Here is a 14,621-nt window from a genome sequence, read left to right on the forward strand (position 1 = left end):
ACTTTGTGTGACTTGCTTCCAGAACATTTGTCATTACTTTTTGGTATTATTAACAAGTAGTAATATAACTTGAAATGCTGCATACAATGACAGGTATGTGACTAAACAACAAATATATACTTATGTCTTATGGTGGATGTATTTATATTTATTACTGGCATTATTGACAAAGTTTTCCACTGAATATATTAATAAAATATCAAGTTAAAAATCAAGTTATCAAATTGGTGTTCAGAAACATTATTTTGGTAGTACCTTTGGGCTGCCCTAGAGTTATCTCCCAAAATTATGTAGTGAAAGATTACTGTGTTAGCAAGTTAATGTAGCAGCCCTTTTAATTTTTTTTCCTTTTTAAAACTGTGTGAAATCGTAGGTCAGACAAAGTTTAAGGACTGCTAATAGAAATTGAATTGCTACTAGAAATTACAATGGTCTAACTTTCCCAAGTGTGGCTGTAGGTCCTGTATACATTCTCCTTTCTGTTGTAAAATTTTTCTTCTATGTATACTTTCTAGTTATAAATAAGCAACATATTAAACTATTATTTTTAATGGAAGCTATTATAGCTTTGAAACTTAAGGGAAATTATATGTATAATTTCACTGTATGGATAACACTAGCAAATTATCTGCCTCCCTGAAAAAGCAGTTACAAATTAATACCAATTTAGGGTAGGTGAAGGAACTACTTAATTTTGACTCCTGTTTTTCTAAAGGCCAACAAAACATTTCAAGGTTATAGGGGGTTATTATGAATCACTGTTTGTAGTAAAAATTCAAGTCTTTAATTTTAAATTTCCAACATAATTGTTCCACAATCTACAACTCAGCTTTGTTTACACTGGACCACTCCTAACAGCTGCTGACACCATCCTCAATATGATGTAGATTAAGCTAAACTCTCAAAGAATTTCTAAAACTAGCCCTAGGGAAAAAAAAAAATCATATTTCAGATATGCTCTAAATTCCAGAATGTGGCATTTGCTGATAATTCATCCATGGTATATGTATTTGCATATATATATTTGCCTATGTATACTGCCAGATTCCTTGCTGAATCACACCAATTTTATCCAGATTTAAAAAATAAAAATAAAAAATAAAACCCCAAACTAAACAAGTTTGATGTAGATATATCAGCCTAAGATATCTAGGCAAAAGTGAGCCAGACTGAATTCAGATCACAGGAGTACTGTCCTTTCTGTTTAATTCAAAATCTGCATTAACTACCTATTTGACTCTCTGGTAACATTAAATAAGGAAAGTGTTCTGAGGAAAAGGACATACTAGCTAAGTGTACCAGCCTTATTACACAGACATTCCAGGAGATCAGTAAAGAGAACCCAAACGCAAGCATTCCAATTTAATGGACTTCTTTGCATAAAGGTGAAGCTTCTGCACAGAACTGAATCTTTGAACAGGGTTGTATGTCACAGTGTGTGTGTTGAAGGGGGCTCACAAAGGCTTCTCAGGCCAGATGGGATGGAACTCCCTGCAAATCTGTTCTGAACTCATATAGGCAGCTGACCATTTAGAATTACAGGACCAACTAGATGGGGAAAAAAATTGACATCATTGAGTCCCACCTGTGACATTACACTACCTTGTCATCTAGATCATGGTACTGAGTACCGCATCCCATCTTTTCTTAAACACTTCCAGGGACAGTGACTCCATCGCCTCCCTGGGCAGCCCATTCCAATGTCTCATCATCCCTTCTCTGAAGAAATTCCTTCTAGTGTCCAACTACTTAATTCTCTGGCATGAATTAGGACTATATTCTCTCATACTGTTACTTGTCACGTGGGAGAAGAGCCTACCCCCACCTGGCTACAGCCTCCTTTCAGGGAGTTGTAGAGAGTGACTGTCTCCTTTTCTCCAGGCTAAACATTCCATCAGCTGCTTCTCATAAGACTTGTGCTCCACATCTTTCCCTAGCTCCCTTGCCCTTTTCTGGACTCCTGAATGTTCTTCCTGAAGTGAGTAGCCCAGAGCTGGACCCAGCACTCAAGGTGCAGCCTTGCCAGTGGTGAGTACAGGGACACAATCCCTGCCCAGCTCCTGCTGGCCATGCTATTGCTGATCCAGACCAGGATACCATTGGCCTTCTTGGCCACCTGGGCACAAGCTGGCTCATGTCCAGCTGCTGTTGAGCAGCACTTGAGACTCATGCACAATGCCTGCTGCTACTGTCCTAAACAGCATGCTAAAGCACCTGGGTAATTATTAAGTTCCTTTTTGTCGGGCCAGAGTTTATGAACCTTCAAAAGGGAACCTAATACACCCAAGGATAGCTTAGCTATTACCTTTGGAGGTAAATAATGAGCAGGATGGCTTCTGCTGCAGTGTTAGAAACAAAAAGGTTTAATAAAAGGCAAAATAACAAACAGAAAATCCAAGCCAGGTACAGAGGTCTGCCCCTGGTAGAAACACCTTCACAAAAGCCTTGTGGTTCTTTGTTCTCCTCTTTTCTACCTGATGGGTCAGGCGGGACTTTTTGGCTTCTATCCAATTAGGTGTCCCCAAGGTTTTAGTGAAGCCTCTGGGGTCCTATAAGGTGGCTTTTCACCTGATCATTGAGAGAAACTTCTGGGCTTCTTTCCTTTTTTGGAGGACAAAGGCTAGCTTTGCCACTCTGTCATTAGGGGGTACTCTCCTACACTCCTACAGGTAATCATTCCGGAGCTTAAAAGAACAGTTCCTGCTGACTGTTTACTAGAACCTCATTTCTGCTGTGCACTAGGTAAGCTGAGTTATATCACCTGAACGAAAAATTTAATTATTGTTCAACAGTTAGTCAGGCATATAATAATGTAAAAATAAATACAAATCTCTTTCTGTTTTTTGTCTGTTTCCCTCTAAAGGCACTATTTCGTTCATTCATTGGATAACAATAACTGAAAATTAATTTCATATCAGCATACGTTTGGATGGGAAAATCTTTATTGTCTGGTCCTAAATAAGGTTATTAAGGCTTCAAATGAAGCTGACTCACTTCCTGCTTTTTGGTGAACAGATGCACAGAACAAGGGAATAAAGTATATCAATTAGAACATCCAATGTGAATGGTTTTTTGTAGCCTAAAACTCCTTAGATAAGGGTTTTATGCAAGTAATGGGCTTTTGGGGGAAGCAGAGAAGATATGTAGGTTTTTTGAATCTAGATAATTAAATGAATCCAAAATCTTTATATAACTATATTAACCTTGCAAAATTTGGAATTAATGCATAGAGGAAATTAACAAATGTGATATCAAATTAATTTTGATATGTAAAGCAAAGCAAATTTCTTAAATATTTCCTTGTTTTTGATAAAGTTAATTACACAAAAGGAATCCCAGTCCCCATAGGGAAATATTTTTGGCACACTCCAATTGATATAAATGAGGCTAGAAGAAGCTGAGGTAGAACATAATTCAATAGCACAAGAGCCAGGGTCATACACTTGGGGACTAAGAACAGTTTCTACTGGAAACTGAGATCTTATAATTTGGAAAGAGAGGAAGACAAAAACCTCAGATTTTTAACTGATCATGAGCTACCAGGGCACTGTGTCTGGAAAAAATGCAAATTGGATATCTTAAAGTGCATCAAACATGGGGGTTTTTTTGAGCAGTGATAAGATTTTTTTTTGTTGGGAGACATAGAGTAAGCATATGCAGGACTGATAAAGGGATAAAGATGAGATAATAGAAAATTATTTTGTTAAGGTTGCTTAAATTTTTGCTCTCCTGTGAGAAACACAAAAGAGTGACAAAGAAGAATCTGAATGTTTTTCCTGAGAGCTTACCTTCGCACTTGTAAATGGATCAGCCAAGTGTGATCTTGAACGGAATGAGACTGCAAGGACACTGAATATCTGCTACTGTGGTTGCCTTTGTTTCTACCCAAAACTAAGAAACATCAAAGCACACTAAGATGAAGATTATTTCAGCATAACTTAGATATCATACAGATTTCTTTATTTGTGACATAATTTTATGTGGGAATTATGAAAGAAACAGATGTTCTGAAGACTGGCAAGGTCCACTAGGAAACAATCAATTCGTAATAATTTCTGTGACAAAACATGTACACAGATTTATCACTAAAGAACCCAGCAAACTATGCATACTGACTCCAAAACTGAGACACTGTTTTCCAGTTCATATCTTTTTAGGGGTACTAATTGTCTTGTGGAGAAAAAAAAATCTGGAAGGTAGAAAAATAAGTACAGAATACAAACAGAGAGAAATAGTAGTACAGAATAGAAGGAATAGAATAAATAATATTTTTTTTCAAACTAGATAAAAAATTTTGTGGTAGCATAATGTGTAGGGAACTTATCTGAAATAAGGGAATCAGTTCATTTTCTTTCAGTTAACAAAATTTTAAGCCAAGACTTCCCCATTTCCAGAGCTCTCAAAAATCTTTTAAAAAGATATCATGTACCATGCAATATCCATACAATAAACTAGGGATATATGTGGTTCAGATGCTCTGGGATGTGCCCAAATGCAGAAGAAATTCCTTTTCCACTTCTCTTAAATACAAAACTTATGTGAAAACAGTAGAACATCACTTTCTTCTTCTATGAGGGAAAGTTCACCATTTCTGCTCAGGGCTGTGGGTGTCCCATTCCCAGGAGTGTTCAAAGCCATGTTGGATGGAGCTCTGAGTAACCTGATCTAGTGAAAGGTGTCTCTGCCCACAGCAGGGTGGTTGATCTTTAAGGTCCCAGTCAACCCAAGACACTCTGTAATTCTATGACTGCTTTGATTTTGTTGTCAATTCTCTAAAAGTAGAAATTAATGTCAAAAAGTGGTTGTTGGGTTTTTTAATCCCATCTTGAAAATATTTATTTCTTCCATTTGAAAAAAAAAAGCCATAACAATGGAAATGTTTCTAGTTGTGCCTATTCTAGACTGAAATGTATTTTTAACATCTTGGTTTTGTTACTAATGCATAAACTTAGAAGCTAAAAATGTCAGAAGCTGAGGAGAGGACAGAGCAAATAAAAACAAACTGAAGAATCTATTGTCCCAGACTGAATGTCCAATATGAAACATATTCTGGAAAGAACTACAAAGAGAATACTTAGCTGTTTAGCTATGGAAAAATTTGTAGCCTTATGGAATATAAATACTATGCTGAAAAAGCATAATCTGGTTCACATCTAATGCTAGAAGCTATAGAGACATAGTGCATGACTATATGAGTTCACGGGATTGGGGCTACTGTGGTGGGTTTGCCCCAGACGGGATCCAAATGCACACCAAAGTCTCTCTCTCCCTCCTCTCCTCAGCTGGATGGAGGACAGAAAATGCAAGAAAAAGCTCCCTGGTTAAGGATGGGGAGAGATCACTCTTTATCTATACAGAGAGAACATCTTTATGTTTCGTGCAATGCAGGGAGAGCTGGTATAGCAACCAAAAAAGGTTCTCCCTTCACTCTGCACTATGCTTTGTTTTTTGTAGAATATTTTTTTCCCTCTGAAAAGAAGCATACATGGTTTCAAAATAGAATATTTTTTTCCCTCTGAAAAGAAGCATACATGGTTTCAAAATCCTTTAGCTGAGAAAGTGGTTTTCAGAATTTCAGAAATCCCCATCTAATTAGAAAGGTTAGAATTTTTTCATTTACTACAATAAGTTACTTCTAAATAACAGGATATCTGATCAAGCTCCCAAAAAGTATCCTCTTAAAAATAATTTTTTCTAATTGGTAAAATTTTTGTTGCTCTGTGGTAACTATTTTTTCCAGTAAGGTTATAGGCAATACTTCTAGTCTTTCCATGCGCTGCAAGATTTGACTGAGCGCAGGAAAATTTATTACAATTATAAACAAGGGGTTGATAAGAAAATCTGTCCAGCTGCATAAATGCAATTATGTCATAGCATGTAGGAGTGTATGTTTCAGTGACCAGTGCTAAAGCAATACTTTTTTCCTCTGATAAAGTCAAACGACTTTATTATCTTAACTTTGTGTGTACACTGTTGCCATCTCTGCTACTGATAATGTTAAGATTCTTGAGTGAAATGGTCTTTGTAGAGTGCTTTACAGATAGATTGAGTCAATTAAATCCACATTTCAGATTAATAAATCAGTTTAAAATACTCTGTTATTCCATGCCTCACTGGTTTAGTTCAGAACAAAAAATATAATCTCTAATTTACAAATATTAGTTGGTAGTTATTTCTAGCAGCTAAACTGGTTCGTTTTCATCTGGCGCAAAAGACAATAGGAAAAACTGTCTGAATGCCAGAAATTATAATTGATACAGAAATGTTTCCTGGTCTGTTGCCAGACACTTGGAAAAGCTAATGAAAACATTAATATACTCTACTAGAATAGTGGGTCTTGTATCTTGAATTATAAACTTCGTCATAAACTTAGATTCTATTTTCTAAGTAACAACAAAGTTTAACAGAGAGTTCAAAATAGAAGTTTATATTCTGACAAGGAAAGAAGAATTTATAGGATTGAATTTAATTAAAAACTGCAGTGTTGTCCTCATAGATAGACTATAAAATAAAAATTCTGTTTATATAAAATAGAATAAAATGTAAACCAAGAGAAACTAAGATTCTTCATGGTATATACAAATGCTCTTCAACACTTGGTGATATTTTATGTGTACTTGATACTGGCAGGGAGTGTTTTTAGGATAATTTGAATCATAGATGGAAGAATTCCTTCAAGGTATAATGCAGTTCATCATACTAATGAAAAATTATTCCCTAAACACAATTTGAAATACTTTGTCCTCTCCAGTTTTTTGCTTCCAAAGACATTGATGTTCCTGCAGTGTTCATCAAGGAGAGTCTACACGCAAGAGAATCTCATTGTCTGTAAATGTGTTCCACCATTCAACTTAATTACTTCCTTTGTTATTAGTTAAAATGTGTTTCCTAATCCTAAATATTTCTTCAGGTGTCTTGGTGGTTAAATATTAGTCAGAAATAGAGCATGTAGGAATCCTATAAACAGCTGATATACTGTTTAGATTAATGCTTTGGAGAATATATTTTTTAAAATTATTTCTCAGTAGAAGATTTCTGTGATTCTTCAGTATCCTATGCAGTTATTTTCACTAACACTAATGACTTCTGAATTTTTCTCAAGTGGTGAGGATCCATACAGCATGGCCTAGTGAACACAAGACTGTATAGTGTGGACATATATATCTCTTCATGCCCCATAAAACTACCCTCCATGAAGTACAGACTTTCCTCTTTATTAATGACTGTGACCTAGAAAAATATCACCCCTTTTTGATGCCACCCTATTTTCCACACAGCCTAACATAGGGGCTAAATATTTTTAAATTGCTGCAATTTAACACTGTTCCATAGAGGATGTATGAATCTGAGGATAAATGAATCTGAGGAGCAAGTAGGGTTCAGATGAGCTAGCATGTATATGTATCACATGTAAGTTAGAGCAGTAAATCTAAGAAGCATGCTCTTGAGCACCATTTCCCTCAGGACAAACGGGGAAAGAGGGAAACCCAGGCAGAGTACAAGTGATATGAAAGGAACTTCTATATCACACTCCTTCCAGAAAGAGGAGGGAGAAATCATCACCATGTGATCACAAAAAATATCTTAGCACACTAATTGCCTTTAGTGACTTCCTCTTCCTTCTTTTTGAACAAAACTGAAGTGACAGGATTAGGACCAGACAATATTTGGGAGAGTGACTTTGACACCAGAGAAAAAGGGTACGTAACTGGAAGGTTTTATACAACTTTTACAGTTGTATAGGACTCTTACATATTATATCAATAATTTGATATCTTTATTAGGCCATAATTGGCCAAATAATGATTCTTAGTGCCATGTCTTCTCTTTTACCCATAACAAGACTTTGACTATAACATCTATGAGTAATCGAAAATTCAAACATGCTTTAAAAAGGGACATAATCAAACAGCTATCAGTAACCAAATGGGAAAAATAGATCAGGAAGACTCATGTTGAGTTTTACAAAAAAATATCTAGGTCAAAGAAATTTAATTCCAGTCTATGAAGGGAAAGTAGGCTTTTTAGGTTGAGACTTCTGAGAAAATAATTCAGTTTGAAAAGACATGTAAAAGAAGCACAGCAATTTGTGACAGTGCATATTGCACAACAGCACAGTAATCTGGCTGGGCTCCATGTGAACATTTTCCTAGGTCTGTCTGAAAATATCTCCCTTTGAATGTCATGAGGAGTTTAAATCTAAATGGGCTTTTGATGCTAAGGAGAGGAACAAGTAGGGGCTCACAAATGAGGTTTGTGTATCTGACCTCTCAGGGTGCTCCTCACTGGTGTGTGGATTAGTGGGCTGAGAGGAGCAGCATGGCTGCACACAAAGTTTAAAGTCACCCTTCCATCTCTAACAAAAAGTGTAGGTAAGTAAGGGAAGGTACTCCTGGAAGTGGTGGGTACCATTTGTAACCCAGGTTTCCTGAGAGACAGGAGGGAGAAGGGCACATAACCAGGAATATTTGGTGAGTGAGGGAGCAGATAAGGGTGAGGATTTCTGGGGATTACTTATACAAGGCTAATGAAATTTATAGATGTTTACAAACATGTTGTGATTTCCCAATTTGATTCTGTATGTATAATTCAGAGATTGCTGGCTAATTACTTTTCATCAATGATTTGACTTAAATCACATGAGGAGTGCATTCCAGCATTGCTAATGCTACAATAAGAAATAATAATTTGCTACGGCTGAAACAAAAAGCTACAGGTTTCAACAAAGAAGAAATTCAAGCTATTGGGAAAACCTTTCCAAAAGTAAGATGACGAAACACTGGAGTAGGTTCAGATAACTGTCACAAAGTAGAAATTTCTAAGCATTCTGGAAGATTTCTAAAAACAAATTGCACAAATATATATTTGCAAAGGATAAAGAAAGTGTCCTCAAAATAGAAAAAAATTCCAAGATTCAAATCAAAAGAATTTATACAATGTGTATTAATTTAACTTGCTGTACCTTATATATTCAGGGAAAATAAACAGGAAAGTTGAGAAGTGACTAATAAAATCCTAGTAATCCACACAAGAAGGCATAATAAAAAGGAGCAATTTAGAAGATGTACGAACTTGACAGTGTCCTTGTGCTGATATCAGGACTATAAAAGGTATTTTATTTGTTTCGATGCAGTCAGCATTGTTGTAGGGTTTTTATAATTTCATTAGCTCATTTTAGTAATATACTTTGAGAAAAGCAGACCCTGTCATCATTAATCTGATGGGCTGAATAGGGAACTATCTGTGAACAATTGTATTCATTAAAACAGTCTTATAACATCCTGGTTTCAATTGCTGCAAAGCTGCAGGATGTTTCTGGTTTCTGTATTGGGGCTGCATGTGTGAATGAGACTGAAAGTAGCAGATATTTCTAGTGCAGCCATTCATTCCATACTGATAAGGTACTCTAACAAAAGATCATGATCCAGGGAAGTATCAGCTTTAAACTGAAGAGATCTCACTCCTTCAAGCTGTTCCTAGCATCAATTTAAATCCAGACAGAATAGATACAAAGCAAGATTACTGTAGAACACAAGTTCAGTCTAGCCCTTGGAGAATTATACACCCTGGCTGTGCTGCTTCCAGTGTTGTTCACACACTCACAGAACTGAGCAAGAAATTTGAGCTTTTTAATTTTTCAAGCAGTGACCCTTTTACCTCTTTTCAGTACTATTCTTGATTTTCTTCTACTTGCCAAATCCTTCTCACTCCTCTAGGGTAGATAATCACAGGAGATTTTAATAAAGTAATGTTTTTGTAGATTCTGCATCTGTAATGAGCTTACTTCCATTTCATTAGTGGGTCATTTTTAAAAGAAAGTAGGGTTTTTTTCTCTTCAGTCAAAGAATATAGCTACTTTGTGTCATTAATCTGGATTCTCTTTCCAACTTTTTGTCTTGTTTATGATCTGTCCATGCTAAGTGCTTTTGTTGAGGACTCTCAACTCATACACAGCATGAGGGGAATTTAGTAGTCCTTTTAAAAGATCATATTTCAATGGATATTATTCCATTTACTGTTGCTTTAATTTTTTCTGTATTTTGTACTGTCAAGTCCTTATCATGTTTGTTTTGTGTACCTCAAAAATTTTCTGATCCAAATTGTTCTTAAATTTATTTCTATAGAATCATATGACAATCTCAACATAAAAACTTATTATTTTCATTCTTCTTCATTTCTCATTAGGTAAAAGTGACTGAAAGACATGATCACACTTAGTTATCCTCAAGTCACCTCACCTTGCCTTCTTTAGCCACCTTACTCCACAATGAATATGTTCCTACTGCACAGCACAACACATATCTTTATTACATGGCAGTATTATATATTTAATCTTTTTTCCTTTATTATTTATTTAATTACATGTCATTTCATCTGCGATGCCTTCCCTGTTCACCTGCTGTGTGGCTGAGGAACTTCACAGTTTGAATAGCAGGAAAACAGCAAATAATGACAGCAACATTTGCATCTCAGATATGTACTTTAGTAAATAACAACAATCTAAATGAATGGCCTTTCAAATATGAGTGGCAACAGGATGGCAGATTGTGGGGTGGCTAACAGTGCAAAGTGTGTATAAGTTATCGTGTGATCGGAAGAGTCTCTGAATGATTTTAAATATCTGCTTTTGGCAGATGTTCAAGCCATGAACTTGCCTGATCATTTGGATTCTATGTTGTCTATGAAAATTTTATACAATGTTTCAGTCTAAGGGAATACATTTGGATATTTATTATGTGTTTCTTTATGCCCTGGTACTGTCCTAGCAGATTATTTTGCACCGGATGACATGCACTGCTAAAGCAAGTTGTTATATTTATTTTGTTGTGAAACAGCAGTCAGAGCTATCAGTAGGATTATGGGAAATATTTCTGCTTAATCATTTGAGTTTCTGGCTTAGGGATCTCTGGTCTTAGAGGCAGCATGGGTTCTATTTCTTGAGAGGTGTCCTCATTGTTCTAGTCATGTACAAATAACACATTTGCATTTTATCTAATGGAAATAATTATTGAGATATTTTCACATTAGGAATATTGAGCATAAAAATTTGATATGTATTCTGCAATAGTTATCCATTTTCCAGCCTATGTTTGGTACCATGAAATAATTCTGTACTTCTGCTTTCCTAAATTAACGGAAGTTAGTGATTTGCTATAATACAGTTATGCTCTTCCTTTTGGTGAGAGTTAGCAACAGAATTAAAAATGAAAATTCTATTTAAATCCTAAAAAATAGCTGGAGACACTTTTACTGATTTTGACTTAAAGGAATTGGGGAAATGGCTTAAGCTAAACACAAAAGAGTAACTCTTAAATTCCTCATTCTTAATAACACTTCAAAAAGCTTCCTTTAATTAAATAGATGTAACACAACAGTCCTAAACTGTTCACTGCAAGAACTTTTACTTGCATGAGGAAAAAAAAAGCTCTGGTTAACCCCATAAAAGTAATTTTTCTAAAAATTGAAGTGTCTGGGCATCATTCACTGGTTTGCACTTCTGCTTCTAAACTGATATCTTAACCACAGTACTTTAAAAAAAATCTAATAAATTCTTCTATGCATCCTGAACTGTTGTTTCATTATTATATGTTTGGATTTAGGCATACCAAATTTATTTTTTTAAAGCAAACTAAGAAACTGAAGTTACTGGTAAACCTTTAAACTATTTCCTGGGAGGATTCTTGCAGATAGTATGTTAGAGCTATTATCACTGAAGCATATATTTGAGTAGAAGAAGTACTAGCCTGTTTGTCAAAAATGTGATGGTGGGCACCACCCTCTTCAGGCGGCTGTCAGTGAAGGAAAAAAAAAAGTTTCTGTTGCTTCTAGGCAATTTTTAAAGATGGCCTTAGAATGTGAAGGGCCATATTTTCCTTCACAGAGCAGCAGCAGGAAAACAAAAAGCAGGAATGACATAAAATAGGCAGAGATTATGTCAGTTAGTAAAGTTTTTCTTTTTCTTATAACAAATATTAGTTAAATTGAAGAAAACTGAAAAATTAAACAGATTTTAAAATAACCATGTCCAATTTGGAAAGAAAATATAAAGATTCTGATTTGTTTGCTGCCTGAAGCAGATTGTTCTTCTTTAACATTTATTTTCTTTTAAATTTGGATGTCTTTGATTTCAATGAGTTTTGAAAATAAAAATAGGAATATCTGCAACTAAAAGCTCTTACATTTTAGGATAAAGTATTTCTAAATAATGAGTTAAGATATTGGATAGTAAGAGCAAATGGGTGCCTGAATTCTAAGATACATTAAATTGTCAAATGTTCTATATATAGATTATTATTTTTTTATCTCTGAATGTGTTTCTAGATTTTCAATAACAAATTTAGCAATCACTCTTGAAGTGATGTCACATAAGGATTTTGTTGACAAGCCATTCTTTTCACTAGATAAGCAGATACTTACTAAAGTTTTTTCAATTATTTGTTTTATTCCTTTACAACCTAGTTGCCAGATATCCAGTCTTCAAAGTAAATATACTCTATGAATAACCTAATGTGGCCTTTTAACAAATCAAATTTTAAACTCTCACAGAGTTTTCTGAGTCTTTATGTGGAAAGCATCATTTGACAGATAGGAAGGAATTTAGGAGCTGAATTCACAGTGGTGAAAGACCATTATGTGAGCAATGCCATGTAAAGTTCTATGAGCTAATACTCATAATAATAATAGCAAGCATTTTAGTGTAATATTAATGAGCATTCAAAACTCTTTAGCGTATCACCTTTCTCAGAAATGTCTAACTATTTTTTGTCAAATAATGCTGTTGATAATACCAGTTGATGCAATTTTGTACTGTTAAAAAGGTCTTTATTATTATTATTAGTAGTAGTACTACTACTACTACTATTATTATCATATTTTATTTTTTTTATCTTACTTTATTTTATTGTAAGCTTTTTACTTTTTCAAGTAATAATGCAGAGTTGGTTAATAGGTAGTTTTAGGCACTAATCATACTTTGAAGTTGTCTTAACAAAGTAGTTGAAGAGGAACTTCTCTGGATGACTTCAGCCTTTGCCTGGTTTCCAAATAAACCAGCTAGCACATGGTAATTGTGTTGGGAAGTTAAAATGAGCAGATTATGATGCAAATCATCCTATATACCTGTATACTACTGGTTATGAGGAACAAATATCATGTAAGTTTTCCATGAGCTACTTCCATGGTCTTTTGGATACAAGCACTCCATCTTAAACTAGTTTTATTGCTGAAAAAAATTAAATGCTTTTTAAATTGCACCATATTTATTTCATTATATGATAAGAATTCCATTTTATGTTCTTGCACCTCTTGGAAGTATGGTAATAAGATATTTGTGTATGTTTGCTGTTCCCCATAACAAAAGCCAGATAAATGTAATGGTGAAGGAAGCAATAAATCTACCTGAGTTTATGGCTTGGCCCTGTTCAAGTAGCAAAGTTAATACAAAAGATTTCTTCAAGCATAAAAAGGATAAAATGTGATACAACTAAATTGCTAAGTGAACCTAGAGGAAAAATATATCATTGCCTGTTAATTTTAGACAACATATTTTTCCATAGAACACCCTCACTGGGGGTTAATACTTACTGTTTTCTTGAAAGCAATTACTCTACTGTGCAGTACGTTAAACTGCAGAAAAACCACACCAATAAACAGGAATAATAATAATTCTTAAAAGTGTCCCCAGTGTGCTGTGATGTATCTATTGCTAACTCACATATTAAATATAAACTGTTCAACAAACACTGTAGAATGTATCTGCAGAGCTTAATCCAGCTTTTCTCATTTAGCATTCTTAACAGTAAAAAATTGGCTGCAACACTGCAGTTTCAATAGCAACTCTCACAAAAGTATGTTTAAATTTTCAGGAAACAAGTTTAGAAACTAAGCCCATGTTGAAAAATCAGATACATGACAGAATAATAAAACATCTTAAAATAGAGTGGTTGGCCTTTGTCTTGCAAACTATTTTATATTGCTGCTACTGGGTCATCTGAACTAGGCAGTTTTCACATTTCAGACTTTTCATTCTAGACTATGAAAAATATTACACTATTTAAATCTTTTAATAAAGTGCTTTATCTTTAATAATCACATACTGTAAAAGAAACGTTCTGGAACTCATTAGCCTATTTGACTATTATAAATTACTTTATTTCCATTCTCTGTTAAGAGGAAAGATCTCTATTTTCTATGATATCTATAGAAGAGTGAAACTATGTCATCTTTGATGATTTTGGATTTCTAAACAATGGTTGAAATATTAACTCTTCAGTGGATAGATTAAAAAAACCAAAACACCTCCACAAATTCTGGGATCCCTCTAATGATTTCAGTATGGTAAAAGTACATTTGAATTTTGTTTATTGCATTGAACTAGACTTGACCAGCAGCCAATAACTGACCATTTTATGGGTTAAGAAATTTTTCCTAATATCCAAACTAAACCTTCCCTGGCTTGACTTGAAGCACTGTCCTCTCTTCCCATCACTTGTTACTTGGGAGAAGAGACTGACCCTTTCCTCCCTATGGCCTCCTTTCAGGTAGTTGTAGAGAACATTAAGGTCTCCCCTCAGGCTGGTTTTCTCCAGGCTAAGCAGCTCCAGCTCCCTCAGATGCTCTTC

The 14,621-nt window shown here is 34.8% G+C and overlaps 1 long non-coding RNA gene across 1 annotated transcript; it reads left to right on the plus strand.

The window, feature by feature from the left end:
- The first annotated feature begins 1,044 nt into the window (after nt 1-1,044).
- Nucleotides 1,045-3,042, plus strand: LOC135301343 (uncharacterized). Its single transcript, XR_010363098.1, has 4 exons — nt 1,045-1,620; nt 1,938-2,028; nt 2,670-2,742; nt 2,864-3,042. It is a non-coding gene; the product is annotated as an uncharacterized LOC135301343 (long non-coding RNA).
- Nucleotides 3,043-14,621: the final 11,579 nt, after the last annotated feature.

Source organism: Passer domesticus, chromosome 5, assembly GCF_036417665.1.
Source record: "Passer domesticus isolate bPasDom1 chromosome 5, bPasDom1.hap1, whole genome shotgun sequence".
In the NCBI taxonomy this organism is placed as follows: domain Eukaryota; kingdom Metazoa; phylum Chordata; class Aves; order Passeriformes; family Passeridae; genus Passer; species Passer domesticus.